This window comes from Danio rerio, chromosome 3, assembly GCF_049306965.1.
Source record: "Danio rerio strain Tuebingen ecotype United States chromosome 3, GRCz12tu, whole genome shotgun sequence".
NCBI classification, from domain to species: domain Eukaryota; kingdom Metazoa; phylum Chordata; class Actinopteri; order Cypriniformes; family Danionidae; genus Danio; species Danio rerio.
Window position 1 is genome coordinate 17,289,625 of NC_133178.1, and position 12,876 is coordinate 17,302,500.

Sequence of the window (12,876 nt, forward strand, 5' to 3'; positions counted from 1 at the left end):
TTGACATTTATTAACTATTTAGCAATATGGTTTAATGGTCTTCCTTACATCCTTACAATAATAATTTCTTGTTTTCATGCATAAATTTATGTTGTGCATAAATGTTGTTTATTTTAGCTTTTAAAACTTTGAGACATTCTGATTTAATTTAATATTGTTTATGCTACATTGCATTTGTGAAAAATATTCTATTTTGGTTTAATTTCCAGAAAACATTTAGATTAGACTCTCATTGTGAGTGTCGATTAAATAAATGACACCAAAAAAATACAGTTTTTTATATATAGCATTTTAAAATAATCTTGAAGTTAAAGGTGTAGTTACCTTCAAAATAAATATTAACCTTAATTTAGACCTCAGAATTCTGAAAATATTATATTTATTTATTATATTATATTTATTGAACATTAAGAAACAAAATAACATAATTTGTAATTTATTTTGTGCATGAATTTTGTTTATTATAGCTTTTAAAACTTGTCTTTTTTTTCAAAGAAAGATTGTGCTAATAAAAAATATTTGTATATAACTAGAGTTTGCTTGTTTTGACACATTATTTAAAATATGTGGCTAAGAAATAACTGAATTTTCATTTTAATTGGGCAAGTAAAAAAAAATCCACTATTCATTACAGAAAATTATTAGCGTTTTGCCCTATGATAGTCTGAAATTTTATTGATAATGGTTTTAAAAAGTCTTAAATTTGACGTGATTTAACCAGCAGAAACCTTGTTTTCACCCAGACATTTAAAAAGAATATATTTTAGAGCAGTAATCACAATACTGTCAAACCATGAAATCGTGATATTTTTTATCCAATGTTATTATACCATCAGAATCTTATACCGGACCATGTCTAGTTGACTCTCATAAACAAGGGACTAAGCCGAAGGAAAATGAATATACTTTTTTCTTCTGCTGTCAGGTTTGACTTTCACTTTCTTGATGGCTAAAAATTTTTAGAAACAGAACAATGAAGTAAATTGGAGGTTAATTCTGCTGTGGTGACCCTTTATAATGAAAATTTACAAAAAGAAAGACTCCAGTAAGCTTTGTTTTATTTACTGTTTCAAAAAAGATATGCATTTATTTATAGCCTAATAGTGTTAAAAAATCTTCAAAGTTTCTTTTGATTCCACAAACAGATGTTTTATGAAGCATTTAATAAGACTATCGTTTTTGTTTTGATAGGAGTGCCAAACCAGTTAAAATAGAGAGCAACTTGTTCTTAAACATCAAAAACAAAACTTGTTTTTTTTTTTTTGTGTGAAGGATAAAAGTCAATGATATGATGAGCTGGGCTCTGCTGTTGTTCACATCAGAGGATTATAAAACAATACATTTAATTATTCAACAGTACAGGCCTTGAAATAAATCCTAAGCGTTCATGAATTTCAATAAAGGAGAATTAAGCTCAACAGCAGAGAGACGTATCAAATCTTTATGAGATTTAAGCTGGAGAATGTTCCCAGTGGTCCTGGTGTGTTTCCAGCTGGCTATTTCCTTGGTGACGGTTTCCAGGGAGTCGCATTTAACTCCCAGATCAACTCTTACATCAGGTCAGATAAACAAGAGCACTTGAGCGGTTCAAGTGGCCTGTAAATACAGAGAGCCACCCGTATACTATATCCTCCTGTTTTTATCATGTTTCATGATTTTTTTCCTGGAGTTCTCCTCTGAGATTAACTAATGAAGACAATATTACAATATAATAATGTTATTATGATGTTGGTGCACTTCAAAAATCAAAAAGTTCAAAATAAAAGCAGCAAGGACATAGAAGAGCCATTGTGTTATTTAAAGAAGCTTTCAGTGTAGAGTTGTAAAACTAAATAAAAATAGTTTAAAGAATATTTTACAAATCTAAATAAATCCCGTTCCACTCTAAAGAAGCGTTTATGGTTTCTAAAGTTTCTAAAGATTTTAAAGAGAATTCAACTGAAAATGAAAATGTATTCACTATTTACTTTTCAAGTACTGTAAAACCTAACAATGAAAATCCCTAAACGTAATAAGTTAGTTTAACATATTATTTTTAAAAGATGTATAGTAACTCACAAACTGATTATGTTTCGCAGAACTCAAACCAAGTGAGTTATAAGTGAATTAGTTATAATTTTTAGGTGTTAAATGCTAGAAGCAATGCTAAACCTTTTGAGTAGCTACAGTAGTGGGGATTAATTAGTTCTATTAACTGAACTATACGGATTGGATAACTGAACTTACAATGTTTAAGTTACAAATACTCGAAATGTTTGATATATATATATATATATATATATATATATATATATATATATATATATATATATATATACAGTTGAAGTCAGAATTATTAGCCATCCTTTGAGTTTTTTTCTTTTTTTATTTCCTAAATAATGTTTAACAGAGCGATGAAATTTTCACAGTATGTCTGATAATATTTTTCTTCTGGAGAAAGTCTGATTTATTTTATTTTGGCTAGAATAAAATAGTTTTTTACAACTATTTTAAGGTCAAAATTATTAGCCCCTTAAAGCTATATATTTTTCGATAGTCTACAGAACAAACCATTGGTTTACAATTACTTGCCTAATTACCCTGCCTAGTTAACCTAATTAACCCAGTTAAGCCTTTAAATGTCACTTTAAGCTGAATAGAAATGTCTTGAAAAATATCTAGTCAAATATTATTTTCTGTCATCATGGCAAAGATAAAGTATATCAGTTATTAAAACTATTATGTTTAGAAATGTGTTGAAATCATCTGCTCTCCGTTAAACAGTAATTGGGGAAAAAATACACAGGGGGGCTAATAATTCAGGGGGGCTAATAAATCAGGGGGGGTAATAATTCTGACTACAACTGTATATATGCGTATATGGCTCAATTTATATATAAACTTACAGTTCTCAAACCAATTTGATTTAAACTTCAATGATTTGCCACAATCGGTTTCTGTTTGTACATTAAAAGAAAATACATTGAAGAATGTTGGAAGCAGGTAGTCAGTTAACTATAGAAGCATTTTTACCCTAATATTCTTCAGTATACACTGTTAGACAGTATACACAATTTCACAGAAACCCACTGCAAAATGGCCCAGTAAAATACCACTTACATTCTGTACAGTAAGGTTACCCTAACCCTAAACAAAATTTGAGGTAAGGGAATACTACTGTAAAACACATCGGTAAGCTGCTCTAAAAAGAGGCTACTGTAAAATGATGGTAAGTTGCTGGCAAACATGCTACCATTAAGTTACTTCACAAAGTTAAAGTGAACTATCCCTTTATTTTGCCTCTTTGCTCTGTCTGCACCCCTATAAATCAGTTAGGATAGACTGATCAGTCCAGAAGACATGGCATTGCACACTAGGAACATTAATTATTATAAATTCTCGTTAATTTTAGGACTTGGCATTAATTATTTTCTAAAATTGACAGGTGCTTTTGTGTCGTTTATTGTTCAGTTTTGTCACTTGCATCTGTCAGTTGTTATCTTCTTGTCTTTTAGTTCTTTCACTGTATGTGGTTTTACAGAATGCAGTGCAGTTTTGAGAGACAAAAGGTTTGCTTTCTATTTCTTTGCTTAGTATAATTATGAATCATAAGCACAGATGTTGTCAAGTGTTTGAGGATTTTGAACTACTGCACAGATTTCTGTAAAACACCCACTCGCACAAGAAATACTGCACTGATTTATATATTTATTTTTCCTTCTTTTTTTTTTTTTTTTTTTTTGCGATAGTAATCTGACAGATTCAGATCAGAGGAAAGGGTTTAGAAATAAAAAAAAATCCAGTCTGACTTTAAACATAAAGTTTCCTTAAAATACTTAATTTTTAGAAAAATTAATTAATTTTTAAAAAAGGAAATGTGTAAGTTCAGTATATTTCAGTCCTAATGATGAGTTCACTGGAACTCCAAATACGTGATTATCTGGAAATTATGCAAGTATGAGGAAATTGTTTCAATAATTGAATGTGGAAAAAGTTGCTATAGTGATTTTATAAGATTATACTTCTTCTCATACCCCAACATTATGATAATAAGAACCAGACACCAGTATTTAGATTAGCCATTCTTAATAAATAATTCCCAGTTTTGCAAAGTGTAACAAATCACCATTATATCATTAGCCTTAAATGCATTATTTATTTGCTTTATTTCAAACTTGGGAGCACATGTTTAGGTTTTAAGCTTAAATTGTAATAAAATTATGATACCTCAAACTTTGTGAATATTTCATAACATTAGCTATTTAGAGTTTTTGTGCCAACCTTGATTTATTTTCAGTGTTTTAAATCTGAAATGTGGGTAAAAATAAAATAGAAGAGGTCGAAGAAAAACTTTACGATGCTTTTACCATTCCTAAATGATTCTTCAAAACATTTTTTTTCTGTTCAACAGAATAAAGAAACCCAGATAGCTTTGGATCCACTTGAGGGCGAGTAAATAGTGAGTACATTTTTTTGAGCTGAAATATCCCTTAAAGATACATTTTTTCAGCGTTATTTTGGGTGGATTGTTTGCACTTGTGAATGTATTAATTAAAATTCTTTAATTAATGTGTGAACTATACACTGTAAACCCTAATGTTGTATTTACCTACACAATTAAGTAAAGTTGACTGAACATAACATAAAATTTTGCATTTTTGTTCTATGACTTAAAAATATGAGTTAATTTAACTCTTGTACCATGATAATACATAAACTTAAGATTTCAAGTGTAGGGAGCTCAAAATCATAATAAATCCTTTGAAAGAAATAGGTCATCTTCACAAATGTAGCCTTGACTGTAAAATTCTAATATGTGCAACCGTTTACAAGGTCTTTTTTAAATCAGAAAACAAATGGCTATAGGTATAATTATTCATCATAATATAAATAAATGGCTACTTAATTTTTGTTATACTTTGTTATACTTAAATTGTTCAGTTCACCAAACTTAGTACTAAGTTTGGTGAAAAGACAATTTAAGTATAGTCTAGAAAACTGGTAGGATAAATAAACTTAAATATGCAAGTTTTGAGAGACTCCATTATTCAATTTAATTAAGGCAATGAGCGTGCGTGCGTGCGCGCGTGTGTGTGTAGATATATATATATTTGATAGGATTAGATATTAAAAAACATGTTAAAATTATTATTATTTTATTTATACAATACTGTCCATGAAATTTTACATTTAATTGTTCAATTTCTGTACTTGAATACTGTTAGACTCCCCAGAAAACCATAAAGCACTGTTTATCTATTTTGTTTGTTATTTATTATAATTTATGCAGATGATGTTCATATCATCTGGTGAAATTATATTCATGTATCACAATATATATCGCAGCAAAACAAAATATGCCAATGTCTGATTTTTCCAATATCGTGCAGCCCTATACAGTACACACACACAGCATGGAAAGTCACAGTGCTCTTTTCATGTTCTGACGGGGGTTTCCACCGTAATTAGAGCCTCTCACAGGGAATCCTTTCTGTGGAAAAATACCACCACTCTCAGAGTCACCCGTAGCCTTTCTCTGTCAGACTCTGAAATCCTTATGATAAGTTACACTCGTGAATGTGGCACTTCTGTAGCCGCTGTATAGCAGAATGCAATTGTGAAAACATATAGAGAGAGTTGTAAGAGCGTGACTGTAGGTGTTTGTGGGGGCTGATAATCTGAACCTGAGCTAATGTGAGTCATCTAAAACACTGGAAGAGCCGGCATTATGAATCAATCTACATTTTTGTTTATGAAATCAAAACTTTCTTTATTTGTAGACTGTTGTTTTATCCAGTGCTGGAGAATAACTGTAGACCTAAATAAATAAAAGTAGCCTATCATTTATTTATTTTTTCTATTTCTATTTTCTATTATTGTTTTTCTTTCTTCCTTGTTTATATAATATAAGTATGTAATATAATTACTAAATACACCAAATACACCAGCAGCTAGCTCTCTGCAACTCTTACATGGTCGCCCACTGAAGCTAAGCAGGGCTACTTACAGTCTGGATGGGAGACCACATGGGAAAGCTAGGTTGCTGCTGGAAGTGGTGTTAATGGGGCCAGCAAGGGGTGCTTAACTTGCAGTCTTTGTGGGTCTTAACGTCCCAGTGTATTAATGGGGACTCTATACCGCTCTATAGTGCTTATTGACTCTCTGTGGTAGTTAAAAATACGGATTTCCTTAAAAAAAAAAAAAAAGAGTATTTGGCATTCTTGCCAAATTTGCCCACTGGCCTTTGTCCATCATGGCCTCCTAACCATCCTCATATCCTAATTGGCTTCATCACTTTGTCTCCTCTCCACCAAACAGCTGGTCTGTTGTGTGCTGTCTGGCGCAATATGGCTGCCGTCGTGTCATCCAGATAATTGCTGCAAACTGGTGGTGAATGAGGAGATTACCCCAAAAATATGTAAAGCGCTTTGAGTGTGCAGAAAAAGGCTATATAAATGTAATTAATTATTACTATAAATTATTATTATTATTAATATAAACTCTAAATACAAATGACATTGAGAGTGTTTTGTGGTTTTTGGCAGGATCATAGTTTCCAGGTACATAACTAAATAATGAAATGTAAAATAACACTATAGTCTTCATCATGCAAATAAATAGATACGAAATAAATCTCAAGTAAACAACTCACTGTTTTAAACAATGTTCAGTTTCCAGTAAGCTTCAGCTTAAGGTAAATTTAAATTTACAATGATTTATTTAAAAACTGAACACAATGTGAAAGTAATATAAACGAATGATCATGTATTTCCACTAGGGTTGGGCATCTAAGCTATAATGCCGATCCGATACGCATCTCGATACAAAGAATACGATCCGATATATTAGCGATACATTTGTGACATATTGCGATGCAACACGATACGATTCACACCCATATCACGATACGATGCGATATTTCAGCACTAACTAATTAGATCAAGTTTATGAGATGATGTGAAAGAGGATGCTGTGCCATTGAATGAGTTTGATTATTTATAAACCAAGCAAAACCAAGACTTTTTTTTACAAACTGGCTCTTCTCTCAGAGCCAGAGTGTCAGTTTACAGTAGAGGGCCATTTTAGAACATATAGCACATATTATTTAAGTATTTTCAAGATAAACAGAATGTATAAGTGCAATATATATTAAAAAAATATGTATATATTTGCACTCTTTCAACATAAATAAATTTAGCATTGCACAACAAGAATTGTGATTTAACTTTTCAACTATGAAAACAAGTTTTACAAAGATATTTTGCCACTGATTATTCAAAACTTAAGGTGGTGAACTAGCAGTGTTATGCTGCTTTGAAACATCACTGTCACTGTAAACAACAGGCTAATAAAAATATAACAAACCAGCAATCTTCTTGCTGTGAGGTGGTCAAACTACCCACTGTGCCACCGTGACACCCAATTATTTTTATCATTATTATTATTAATATTATTATTATTATAATTAAATAAAAATTAACAGGAGGAGGTGTTTAAAACCTTCGTTCTCCGTGACACTAGGCTGAATATCTTTGCAGATGAACAATGCAATAGCATTCGTTATTGGCATAGAGCGAGCAGAACTGTTGCGCATGGAAAAAAAAACTTGCAATGCTTTTCTCAACACTTTTGGAGCTGGTTGAAGCAGTGCGAAAGCCGGGGATGCAGAAACACTGGAAGATGCTTTCACAACAGCACCGTGGCGCCGCTTCAAGTGAGATATCAGATTAGTCGTACTGCCCGCGTATTTTACAGATGCGGCACATTTTGCAAATTGCATCTGTCCTGTCATGTCGTCCATCCTTAAATCCATAATGTTGCCATACGTTAGATTTAGAACTCAGTGGGGAATAAAATGTTTGTTTTGCTTCTCGCGCTGTCTGAGGGCGCACCACTAGCTTCATCCGCACACCTGATACACTGAGTTGTAGTGTGTGCACATCCGCAAATCCGTTGCTAAGGCTTACTTTATGTAGGTCGATTAAATTATGCGCCAAAAACAGGTTGACAACACTTGTTAATAAATAAAAAATACATTCTATATTAAAAATATAAGCTGTATCTCGGAAAAATCGATGCATCTCGCAAAAACCGATGCATCTCGATTTGCTTCCAAAATTTCATTCATCCTCTGCTGCTCAACCGATGCACTCGCATCGTGCACGCGCATGACCGCGTATCGATACATATCGGTTAATCTTCCCATCCCTAATTTCCACCGCTGTAGCACATAATAGAAATAAAACTTTGCTTACATTCTTTTTACAGTTTTTCTCACTCGCTTTTCAAATCATCCTTGAAATTTGCAAAACAGTAAGTGCATTTTCTCAAAACAACTTGTACAAATAGCAAAACACAATGAATTACCTGTAAAAGCCAGTCTCTTGCCTCAAATCCTTAGTACATCTCTCAAAAAAATAAATCTGTCAACATACATGTCAATGCTGTCAGAATGACTAGTCCTTGAGTCATTGTGTATGGATTACACAGTAAAATTGCTTCGCCATGTTGTCAGTATAACAGTGTATTCTGGGGGATGTTCAGATTTAAACTATGGCTGCACTTTTAATGACAAATATACTTTATTAATGTAACTTTGTTGCAAGTAAGTGTGATAAGATTCACATTTACGCTTTTACTGTTTGTACTGTCATTTGTTGACAGATAATGTCATAGTGATAGAGAAAGGAAAAGACAGCACTGCATAGCACAAAGAAAAAAAAACAAAAGCAGTAATGTGAACGCAGGGCAATCTCCTTTGATATGCGCCTATGTTGGACAAATCAAGATTCACACTGGAGCAATTTACCAATTCAGTACATATTTGGGAAAAAAATCTAATGGAAAGTATATAAAAATGCATTATGACTAATATTATGACAACTTGTTTAAGCATTTCGCTTGTAAATACTTATGTAAATGCCTAAATGTTGTGAGACCATTCAACAGAGACCATTTTTAAATAGATTGATCAACATAAGCAAATGATACTGTAGGAAACATCAGAGAATTGTACATAATCGTTTAAATGGATGTACAATAGAGCATCTGCAACTTGTTCATAGAAATGAGAAACTGCATTTTTGATGCGCACAAGTGACACAATAATGTGCAGCTTAAATAGGCCTTTTTAAAGAATCTCAATATCTTTCAATACATTCCTCATTACGTCTTTTTTATATTGCATCAGGGTGTCCACGTCTTAAAATGTCTTAAATTTCAAAAACAAAATTTTAGGCCTTAAAAAGTCTTAAATTTACAGAAATTGTGTCTTCAAGGTCATAAATAGTTGTTTACAGGTCTTTAATGTCCTATGTAAAGCTACCCAATTGGGCCAACACTCATCCAATCACCAACAATCCATTCTCTTTTTAAATCTCTATTTACCAATATAGTTAATTATCGTCTTTACAATAATATTTGTTTAAAAGTTCTCTGTGTATTATAGCCCATATTTGGATTGAGCTGGTGTGCGTTTCCCAAACAACGGCATAACTCGCAGCTGAACTATCATTGTTTGATGTATCGTTTGGGAAAAGAACGATGTAGTGACGAGTTTTTCCCAAAACCGAAGTTGCTTTGTCGCAGATAAATCATTTAAATCACATTAGTAATAACATAAAACATCCATAATGACTCTCTAAACGAGTTGAGTAACAACTTCTTGAGTAAACCCCCCAAAATTTTGTGCAAATTATATTGTTTTACACGCACACTCATTTAAACAAAAAATCTAGTTTTGGTAAAAGCATGCATGCACTTTATTAATTGAAAAATATGTAAACAGCACATATAGCCTATGTTTCCTTTACAAATATTATTGAGAATATGCCATATTCTTTTACAAGACATAAAATCAATTAGCGAACATGTATTTAAACTCATATAAATCATCATTTAATAGTCAATTAACGGTTGTAATTTACAGTGGGCTATTTATTAAGAAATGAAATAAATCCTACTTAATAATAATAATAATTATTATTATTATTATTTTATTAGGTAGGATATCATTTATTTACTGTTTAATTTTTATTAATTAATTATTTATTTATTTTAAGACTACTTAAATAAATAAATAAAATTTATTTATTTTAAGTCTACTTTTACAATTTGACATATTCAAACCACTGCAAAAATATTCTAATCAACAGGCTCATGTCATATAGGCCTACAATACAGATACATACATTAAAAGTTTTTACGTATGCTGTATATTTTGGTTTTCACAAGCTTTCAGACAAAACGTAAATTCAGCTTTTAAATAATAGGTCACCTATAGCTTTCATCATGAGCCACGGCTGTGTTCAAAAATGGCATAAATGTTTTTAAAGTGCACCTCGAAGGGAACACATTTGTCAATATGAAGATTGCTAAAACTGAACTGTAAAAATACTTTGAAAGCAAATCACAGGAAAGAGAGATGACTTTAATTATTTATTTTTCATCATTGCAAGTTTAAATGTTTGAACATTTGAAAGAAATAGGGCATTGGGGGAAAACTGGGAATAGAACACAACCAGGAACTATGCTTCTAACTACAGTTCTAGGTGTAGTTGGGAACGTACAGGTTTGCAATGAATTTAGGAATGTTTGTTGGAACGATGGATTTGGGAAATGCCAAATCAACAAACTAGTTGTATGCATACACATTTTTTCAACATAATATGAAATCTGTAAAAAGTTTAATAAATATATTAAATATATGCACAACAGTCTGTCCAGGGGTGCATTTCGAAAACCATATAGTCAACTAATGTCACAAGTTCTGTAGTTACAGTTTGCTTGTTTTAAAAATTTATTGAAAATATTAAATAGATATTATAATACTATAATATAAAAAGATTCCTGTATAATCCTGAAAAAGGTCTTAAAAAATCTTAAATTTCACTTTGTGAAACCTGCAGAAACCATGTGTGTTAACATTTGTCTGCACACTTTTTAATTTATTTTATTTGTTTTATTAACATTTGTCATATACTATGTGAGGTCAATTTAGTTATTTTCCCCAGTTTGCACATTCAAATTATCAACTATGAGTAACGATGAGTAACTAACGAGTGTTACAGGTTATTCAACATTTAAAAACAAGTTAAAGAAATGGCTAAAAGTAAATTAAGTTTGTATTCATGTGTAATTTTTTTGTCTAACATTTTAAGAAATTCTTATTATGTTTTATCCCTTTGTCACATGTAACTTTACTGTTTTTGTATGTGTGATGATGTGTTTTTTTGATTTTAGGTTACCTTTTATAATCTTGCAGGGGGCAACAGATGTAAATTAGCTCTTGTGGCTTATTTAAAGTTCTACTGTTTATTAATGAGCATTGTCCCTGTTAAATAAAAAAATATTTCAAATGTAAAGAATTGGTCGGTACAATTTTCTTGCAAAATAGACATTTATAAAAAATGTTTTATAACATTTAAAGTGATAGTTCACCGTGGAACCAAAATTATTCCATTATTTACTCGTCATTGACTTGTTCCAAGCAAGACAAGAGTTTCTGTGTTCAGCAGAAGGAAAAAATGAAATCAAACTGGTTTGGAACAATTAAAGGATGAGTAAATGATGGCAGTGTTTTTATTTTAGAGTGAGCTGTCCCTTCAAGTGCGTAACAAATCAAGTACAATAAGTAAAATTGAAAAGGAGCACACTTTTACTGTAGTGATATTTTACTAGGGTATTAGTGCCTGATTTGTGTAGTTTGTCTACCAATGAAAAAGTCTACAATCTTTCTGTCTAGACATCTACTTGATTTTGATGTTTTATTTTATTTCAGGACACTGTTTGCACTGTACACCATTGAAGCTCACACATTGTTTCTAACACTTTCTTGATAATTTTTTTCATAGAAGTTAAAATATCCGCAATGACTTTCGGACAGTGGATGGCATGTGAGCAGAAAATAATCCTGTTAACTGACTGCTTTCTGCATGAGAATGCAATGGCCTTGGTTTGACTGATCTACTTTGTGATTAAGCCAAACTGATCTCACGAGAAAACGTAAGTATTTTACGTTTTGCCAGTTTAGTGGCTAATTCGTACGAATTCGTATGAGTTCAGTCGTATGATACTGTACGATTTTAAAAAGGAGGCGTGGCACCTAACCCCACCAATAAACCCAACCGTCATTGGGGGATGAGCAAATCGTTCTAAATTGTACGAATTAGATTGTACAAATTCATACAAATTAGCCCCTAAATCAAAAAGTTACGAATTGCCGTGAGATTGTGTTGGATTTAGCGACCTCAAAGCATTGTAAAATCTCTTAAAGCAGCACATATTTGTCTCCAAGCTTTGCACTGCTGATTATTGTTCTTCAGCTGAAAATCGCAGTTCACGTGGTCTCTCTAGGGAGCCAAAGTCTGCAAGAAGACAAGGCAAAAAACCCGTCCTTTCCATGAGGCAGCAAAGTGAATAATACACGCAAAAAAAGAACAGCAGGTCATACCTTTTCTTGTCATTCGTTTCACTTCCATCAGCAATCCTGGATTTGTAAGATTAGTGTGTTTAGGTTCAGTTTAGGTGTAAAAAAAATGCCAAAAATGGGCTTGGTTTGTGCATTTCAACACTGGATTAGGGATTGTTCTATTAAGCAGGTTAAGCAGCACAAGTGTTGACTTGTTTTTTCGCTGCTTAGTTTAGCATGGTAATTATATCTTCACTAATACCTTGCTTAGTGTATCAAATTGCAAAACAAGACAATAAAAATAATTATAATTTAAAAATAATATCTGTAGTATTCCAATGCATTTATTATTTGGAAAATATGAGCTATGATGGGAGATTGTAAGTTTAAAATAGAATAGAATAGAATAGAATAGAATAGAATAGAATAGAATAGAATAGAATAGAATAGAATAGAATAGAATGAAATGCAATGGAATGGAATGGAAT

The 12,876-nt window shown here is 31.8% G+C and overlaps 1 long non-coding RNA gene across 3 annotated transcripts in view; it reads left to right on the forward strand.

Moving 5' to 3' along the window:
• Nucleotides 1–12,876, forward strand: part of LOC137490528 (uncharacterized) — a 32,803-nt gene that overhangs the window by 7,297 nt on the left and 12,630 nt on the right. Inside the window, exons 3-4 of one of the 3 annotated variants that reach the window (XR_012400912.1) lie at nucleotides 4,391–4,438; nucleotides 11,832–11,982. The exons of 1 other annotated variant lie outside the window; for it this stretch is intronic. This is a non-coding gene — a long non-coding RNA (uncharacterized lncRNA). The remainder of the gene's footprint in view (nucleotides 1–4,390; nucleotides 4,439–11,831; nucleotides 11,983–12,876) is intronic. One more of the 3 variants, XR_011010123.2, reaches the window with a different exon arrangement.